The following is an 8,229-nucleotide window of genomic DNA, read 5'->3' as shown; positions in this document are numbered from 1 at the left end:
ATAACTACGTCGCCAAACGTAGGAGGAGATTGAACCGTTAAAGTCGGATGTTTCCCCAAAATGTTTATCCTGACATTATAGGATTTGGTTGGATTGGATCCATGATTGGTTGACTCATTCATGCCCTGGCAAAGCATGAACGGACACGGCAACAACGTCGGCTTGTTGTACTGTTACTGGCTCATAAGTGATGGTTATCGGATAAGATAAACTCCCACATAAGTCTTGATAGTACCCTGAGTCGAATTGAGTGGAATGGTATGTGATTGGTCTCATCTAAACCGTATTCTCGTTTAGATCTAGGACATTTGATTGTGTTGTTATTTCTCTTGAGTTGAGTTCTGATAGAATTGATGTTTCCTTTATGTCCTTCCATTTGACCATTTTACATACCAGTACATTCCATGTACTAACGCCATTTGGCTTGCATCATTTCATGATGCAGAGATATGTACTAGAAATCATCAATCGGCACTCCGTTGAAGATCCCCACCCCCTCCCAGCTAGCGGTGAGTCCTCCTTGTTACGGAGGATGTTGAGCTCTTATTATATAGTTCTTATGTCACTTGCTTTATTTTGAATGTTGGTAGCCATGGGCTTGTCATGGGAACCTTCTAAATTATAGATAGAGGCTTCATAGACCGAGTGTAGAAATGTTGAATTGTTCTTTTGAGTAGCCCTATTTAAAATTTCTTGTCGATTTGATGATTGTTTGGCCTTTGGCCCTAATATATGAACAGTATATCCTTAATTGAGTTTTATGCTAAGAGAATGTGATTGAATGAATGTGTGACTGGACCAGGTGGTTTGCTCGGGGGTCTGAAATGGCCTTCGAGTGCTGGCCACGCTTAGGGTACCCTCCTGGGACGTGACAAACATGGTATCAGAGCACAGAGTTCAAATGTCCTAGAGAGTCTATGAAGCCGTGTCTAGTAGAGTCTTGCTTATGGGTGTGTTGTGCACCACACTTATAAGTAGGAGGCTATAGGACATTAGAAATTATTTCCCCTCTTTCATACTCTGAATTCGTGCGATGGAGTTAAACTCTATGAAACTTCCCTTCTTATTCATGCATTTATACGTTATAGATAATGCCTCTAAAATGTGCTGCCAGCTAGAGAAATGCCAAAAATACAGAGATGCCTCAGTGTGAGGTACGCCCGGCAAGGGCTAGAGGCCGACCTGCGATGTATGTGGAGGCGCCTCAAGTGCCTGCTACCCTGCCTGCACCCACGTCAGAGGCGGAATTTAGAAGGGCGATTGCAATTCTCACTCAGTTAATGGCTGCCCAAAATGGTAACCAAAGTTCGCCGACTCTTAGCTCTAGTTCCCAAGAGCCGTCTGCTGCCGCCAGAACTCGAGACTTTCTGAGAATGAATCCGCCAATATTCACGGGTTCGAAGGTTGATGAGGACCCCCAAAATTTTATTGATGAGATGTGAAAAATTCTGAAAGCTATGCATGCTACAGAAATTGAGGGGGTTAAGTTGGTGTCTTATCAAATCAAGGATGTGGCAAATATCTGGTATAACCAATGGGAACAAGGTAGGGGTGAGGATGCTGAACCTGCTAGGTGGGATGAATTTGAGGGAGCCTTTCTTGACCACTTCTTTCCCCGAGAATTAAGGGAAGTGAAGGTGGAGGAGTTTGTAAATCTGAAATAAGCAGGCATGACAGTTAAGGAGTATGGCCTGAAATTCATCAACCTATCCAGGTATGCTCCAGAAATGATCCCAGATATGAGGTCAAAGATGAGGAAGTTTGTCTACGGATTAGGGAGGCATGTGAAGAGGGAATGCAAAGCAGCATTGTTGATCTTGGATATGGATATTTCCAAATTAATGGTGTATGCTCAACAGGTGGAGGATGAGAAGAGAAAAGAAAAAGATGAGCATCTGAGCAAGAAGGCAAGATCAGCTGGACATGAGAATGAGCAGAGGCAAAACAAGGGTAACAGGTCCTTCTTCCAGCAGAGGCCTCCCAATTATGCCTCATCTACCGCAAGTGCACCTATGCCGCAGAACAGGTATGACCGGCAAGGACAGAGTAGCCAGAATTTTAGACTCCAGGGTTCTCAATCCCAAGCTAGCGTGGTTCAAGGTTCGTAAGGGAAGCCACCATACGTCAAGTGTGGTAAGCTCTACTTGGGAGAGTGTAGAGCGGGGAGGGCCGGTTGTTATAAATGCGGCCAAATAAACCATTTTCAGAGAGAGTGTCCAGCATGGGGAGACTGGGCCCAGTTCTCTACTATCGCACCACTAGCTAGGGGTGATCAGAGAGGCACTATTTCAGGCACAAGGGGAGGTACAAACTGTTTATATGCCATGGGTAGTCGCCAAGATCAAGAGAACTCTCCAAACGTCGTAATGGGTATGATTCGAGTCTCTTCTCTTGATTGTTATGTATTGATGGATCCGGGTACCACCTTATCCTTTGTGACTCCTTACGTGGCTAGTAAATTTAATAAAATTCCTGAATACCTTCTTGAGACTTTCAGTGTAGCTACTCCAGTCGGTGATTCTGTCTTAGCTGAGAGAGTCTATAGAGATTGCACTGTGTCAATTGATCACAGGGATACCTTGGCCGACCTAGTTGAGTTGGACATGATTGATTTTGATGTGATCCTTGGCATGGACTGGCTTTATGCCTATTATGCCTCTATTGATTGTAGAATTCAGGTTGTCAAGTTCAAATTCCCGAACGAAGCTGTCATAGAGTGGAGGGGTAGTCCCGTTACGCCTAAGGGTAAGTTTATTTCTTACCTTAGAGCCAGGAAGCTAATCTCAAAAAAGTGTATCTATCACATTGTCCAAGTGAAAGATGGCAATGTTGAGTCTCCATCTCTCGAGTTGGTCCCGATTGTCAATGAGTTTCCCGACATTTTTCCCGAGGATCTGCCTGGAGTCCCTCCTGATAGGGAGATTGACTTCGGGATTGATGTTCTTCCTGATACCCAGCCTATCTCAATCCCTCCATATAGAATGGCTCCAGCCGAGTTAAAAGAGTTGAAGGAGTAGTTGAAGGACTTGCTAGATAAGGGGTTCATTAGGCCGAGAGTCTCACCATGGGGAGCTCCAGTCCTATTTGTGCGGAAGAAAAATGGGTCCCTTAAAATGTGTATTGACTACATGCAGCTGAATAAGGTCACCGTAAAGAACAAATACCCTCTCCCCAGAATAAACGACTTATTCGATCAACTTCAGGGTGCCACTTGCTTCTCAAAGATAGACCTGAGATCTGGCTACCATCAGTTGAAGGTGAGGGAGTGTGATATTCCAAAGACAGCATTTCAAACTCATTATGGCCATTTGAATTTTTGGTCATGTCCTTTGGATTGACAAATGCCCCCGCAGCTTTCATGTATCTCATGAACCGGGTGTTTAAACCATATCTTGATATGTTTGTGATTGTATTCATAGATGATATTATGGTCTACTCTAAGAATGAAGAGGAGCACGCCTATCATCTTAGAGTCGTTTTACAAACCTTGAGAGACCAGGTATTGTATGCAAAGTTCTCTAAATGTGAATTTTGGCTTACATCAGTGGCTTTCTTAGGCCACGTCATGTCTGGAGATGGTATTCAGGTTGACGCCCAAAAGATTGAAGTTGTGAAGAATTGGCCCAGACCTATATCCCCGATAAAGATAAGAAGTTTCTTAGGTTTGGCCGGCTATTATCGAAGGTTTGTAGAGGGATTCTCATCTATATCATCACCATTGACTAAGCTGACTCAAAAGAAGGCTAAGTTCCAATGGTCCGATGCTTGTGAGGAGAGTTTCCAGAAACTGAAGGCTAAGTTAACCACTGCTCCTGTCCTGACCTTGCCCGATGGGACAGAGGGCTTTATGGTCTACTGTGATGTATCCAGAATTGGTTTGGGTTGTGTGTTGATGCAAAGGGGGAAGGTGATAGCCTATGCTTCGAGACAGCTTAAGGTTCATGAGAGGAATTACCCAACTCATGACCTTAAGCTGGCAGCTGTGGTATTCATGCTTAAAATCTGGCACCACTACTTGTATAGAGTGTATGTTGACGTATTCACCGATCACAAGAGCTTACAATATGTCTTAAGCCAGAAGGAACTCAACCTGAGGCAAAGGAGATGGCTCGAGCTACTCAAGGACTACGACATGAGCATCCTCTACCATCCAGGTAAAGCTAATGTTGTTGCTGATGCTCTTAGCAGGTTGTCCATGGGTAGCACTGCCCATGTGGAGAAGGGAAGGAGGGAATTGGCGAAGGAGGCATATAGATTAGCCCGATTGGGAGTTCGAATCAAAGAGAACAATGAAGGTGGAGTAAATGTTCAAGATGGGGCTACGTCCTCACTTGTAGTAGAGGTAAAGGAGAAACAAGATCAGGATTCCATCCTCCTCCGGTTGAAGGAAGTTGTTCACAAATAAGGGGTGATGGTTTTCACCAAAGGGAGAGATAGTGTGTTGAGGTACCAAAGTAGATTGTGTGTACCTGATGTTGATGATGTTTGAGAGAGAGGATTATGGCCGAAGTGCATAGTTCCAGATACTCTATTCATCAGGCTCTACGAAAATGTTTCATGGCTTGAGGGAAATCTATTGGTGGAGTGGGATGAAGAGGGATATTGTGGAATTTGTTTCCAAGTGCCCGAATTGCCAATAGGTGAAGGTTGAGCATCAAAGGCCATGTGGTTTAGCCCAAAATATAGAAATTCCGGAATGGAAGTGGGAGATGATCAACATGGACTTTATTATAGGCTTGCCGAGGTCCCGAAAGCAATACGATTCCATTTGGGTGATTATGGATAGAATGACGAAATCAGCTCACTTTTTGGCGGTTAAGACTACTGACACCGCAGAAGATTATGCAAAGTTGTACATATAGGAGATCGTCAGATTACATGGGGTCCCTTTGTCTATCATCTGAGACAGAGGAGCCCAATTCACTTCCCAATTTTGGAAATCCTTTCAGAAGGGATTAGGTTCGAAGGTGAACTTGAGTACGACCTTTCATCCCCAGACAGATGGCCAAGCAGAGCGCACCATCCAGACATTGGAAGATATATTGAGGGCATGTGTGCTTGACTTCAAAGGAAATTGGGATGATCACTTACTACTCATAGAGTTTGCATATAACAATAACTATCATGCAAGCATTCAAATGACTTCTTATGAAGCCTTGTATGGGAGGAGGTGTAGATCGCCCATTGGGTGGTTTGAAGTTGGTGAAGCTGAGTTGATTAGGCCCGATTTTGTTCATCAAGCCATATAGAAGGTGGGAGTTATTCAAGAGAGGCTAAAGATAGCCCAAAGCCGCCAAAAATCTTACACACCGACGTGAGGAGGAGAGACTTAGAGTTTGAGGTGGGTGATTGGGTGTATTTGAAAGTGTCACCCATGAAGGGTGTCATAAGGTTTGGAAGGAAAAGGAAGCTCAGTCCTCGATATATTGGTCCTTAACAGATTTCGAGGCGGATTGGGAGTATTGCCTATGAGTTGGAGTTACCCTCAGAGCTAGCCTCTATTCATCTGGTGTTCCACATTTTGATGTTGAAAAAATGCTTGGGCGATCCCTCGTTGGTAGTCCCCATTGATAGCATTGAAATTAAGGATAACTTGTCTTATGAAGAGGTTCCGGTCCAAATTCTTAATCGCCAAATTCGCAAATTGAGGAACAAAGAGGTCGCCTTAGTCAAAGTCTTATAGAGGAACCAATTTATTGAGGAAGCCACATAGGAAGCGGAGGAAGCCATGAAATCTAAATATCTACATCTATTCATGCCTACTGAGGAGAATGTTGAAGGTAATGTCCATTTCCTTGACTTGAATTTATTTGTGCATTATGAGTTTGATTGGTAATTTGTTTGAGAAATTGATTGGTTGATTGACTGAGTTCTGATTGTGATTTGTACCCCGAGTCTATTCTTGGTCACTCGTCATTCGAGGACGAATGATCCCAAGAGGGAGATAATGTAACACCCCTCAAACGTTTTTCCTAAGATTCGGACCCTTTTTATATACGGGTAGGGTCGAACCCGAGTATTGAGGGGCGTATGCATGAGCTAGGATGAGTCCCTGAGAAATTTAAGGATGTTGGAGGCGATGCAGGGTCACAAGGGGCCCCTAGGACGAAATTAAATCCAAGAGATTCGTCATGGCTAAGTCTTGGGATGAGTTTGTATAAGGGGTCGACTTCTACCGACCCTATATTTTGAAAGACGATAATCTGGGTGGCCTACGACCTATCAAATTAAAGGTCATCGAGTCTTCTTTCCAATGCCACCAAGAATGTAAATTTTGAAGTTTGAAGTCAAAATATATGGCGATCCTAAGACAAACTAGCACGGCAGAGATTTCAGACCTGGGTTGCAATTGCTGGAAAACTGGGCTTGGCGCCACAGGGGCGCGACGTACCACTATCGTGCCAGGAACATGCCTCAGTAGTTTGGTCCTTGGCGCGAGGCGCCACTAAAAGTTGTGCTGGGTTTTTCAAGCCTAATTTCCAAAACCCAAGAGCAATGGCCTTGGCGCTGTAAGGGCGCGCCGCGCCACTATCGCATCAGAAACATGCCTTAGTAGTTTGGTCTCTGGCGCGGTGCGCCACTACGAGGTGTGCAGGTTTTAGGCATAATTGGCCTGGCGCTGCAATGGCGCAATGCGCCACTATCGCGCTAGGTGCATTTTTGCCTATTTTTTAAAACTTTTAAGAAGGGGCAATTTGGGAATTTGTCCCAAATTATATATGTATCCTCCTTGAGCATTTGGAGACACATTTTTCAGCCCCCACTCTCTCTGTAGAAAAGCCCTAGAAAACTCTCTTCTTCATCATCTTCTTCTTCTCCATTCTCAACAAAGATTTGTCCCAAGAGCTTTAAGACTCCAAGTTCCCATTGAAGGCCCAACAACAATGTTTTTCTTCAAAGTCTTCACTAAGGTATGTAAGGCTATCTAAAACATGGGTTGAGTCCACCCATGTGCTCTATACCTTCTTTGAGGATAAATGCCCATATAAATGAAGTTCTTGCTAGGGTTGTGTTCAAGTGAGTTTTGCTGTCTATTAGAGTAATTCTTGCTATGTTGATGAGGTTTAGTCAAGAACTTCCAAAAAGAGTCTTTGTGTGAGTATGGGTTGATGAAGATGAGTTGTTAAATATGTCTTATTGATTTTCTTAGCTATGTGGATTATGATAAAAGATGCTATTTTCTTAAAAATGATGTTTATCTTGATTTGTTGATTTAAAGCCTTGGAGTTGTGATGAGATTCAAAGATTGATTAAATGGATAGAGGAAATAATTGGTTATGTTTACATGATGCTATAAATGTGCCTTTAAATTTCTCTCGAAAGATATGATTTAGAGATGATTGATTGAGCTAGAGTGGATGAGTTGACAAGGTTTAAATGAGACTTGTCGATATGATTTGATTGAGTCGATTGGATGGAGTTTTATGAGCATTGAGTCTTGAGAGGAGTATCGAGCACCGAATTGGGTAAGAGTAAAGTCCATAATCGAACCCAATAACTACGTCGCCAAACGTAGGAGGGGATTGAATCGTTAAAGTCGGATGTTTCCCCAAAATGTTTATCCTGACATTATAGGACTCTGTTGGATTGGATCCATGATTGGTTGACTCGTTCATGCCCTGGCAAAGCATGAACGGATGCGGTAACAACGTCGGCTTGTTGTACTATCACTGGCTCATAAGTGATGGTTGTCGGATAAGAGAAACTCCCACATAAGTCTTGATAGTACTCTGAGTCGGATTGAGTGGAATGATATGTGATTGGTCCCGTCTAAACCTTATTCTCGTTTAGATCTAGAATATTTGATTAAGTTGTTATTTCTCTTGAGTTGAGTTCTGATAGAATTGATGTTTCCTTTATGTCCTTCCATTTGGCCATTTTACATACCAGTACATTCCACGTACTGATTCCATTTGGCCTGCATCGTTTCATAATGCAGAGACAGGTACCAAAGATCATCAACCGGCGCTCCGTTGAAGATCCCCACCCCTCCCAGCTAGCGGTGAGTCCTCCTAGTTCCGTAGGATGTTGAGCTCTTCTTGTATAGTTCTCATGTCACTTGCTTTATTTTGAATGTTGGTAGCCATGGGTTTGTCATGGGCACCTTCTAAATTGTAGATAGAGGCTTCATAGACCGGAGTGTAGAAATGTTGAATTGTTCTTTTGAGTAGCCCTTTTTAAAATTTCTTGTCAAGTTGATGATTGTTTGGCCTTTAGCCCTAATCTATG

General features: G+C 43.3%; 1 pseudogene; it reads right to left on the bottom strand.

Moving 5' to 3' along the window:
• LOC129870386 (L-tryptophan--pyruvate aminotransferase 1-like) overlaps positions 1 to 3,567 on the bottom strand; it is a 15,906-nt pseudogene extending 12,339 nt beyond the window's left edge.
• Positions 3,568 to 8,229: the final 4,662 nt, after the last annotated feature.

The sequence above is a fragment of the Solanum dulcamara genome, chromosome 2, assembly GCF_947179165.1.
Source record: "Solanum dulcamara chromosome 2, daSolDulc1.2, whole genome shotgun sequence".
Lineage (NCBI taxonomy): Eukaryota > Viridiplantae > Streptophyta > Magnoliopsida > Solanales > Solanaceae > Solanum > Solanum dulcamara.
The sequence above is the reverse complement of the archived record's forward strand: the minus strand, read 5'-3'. Positions and strand labels throughout refer to the sequence as shown.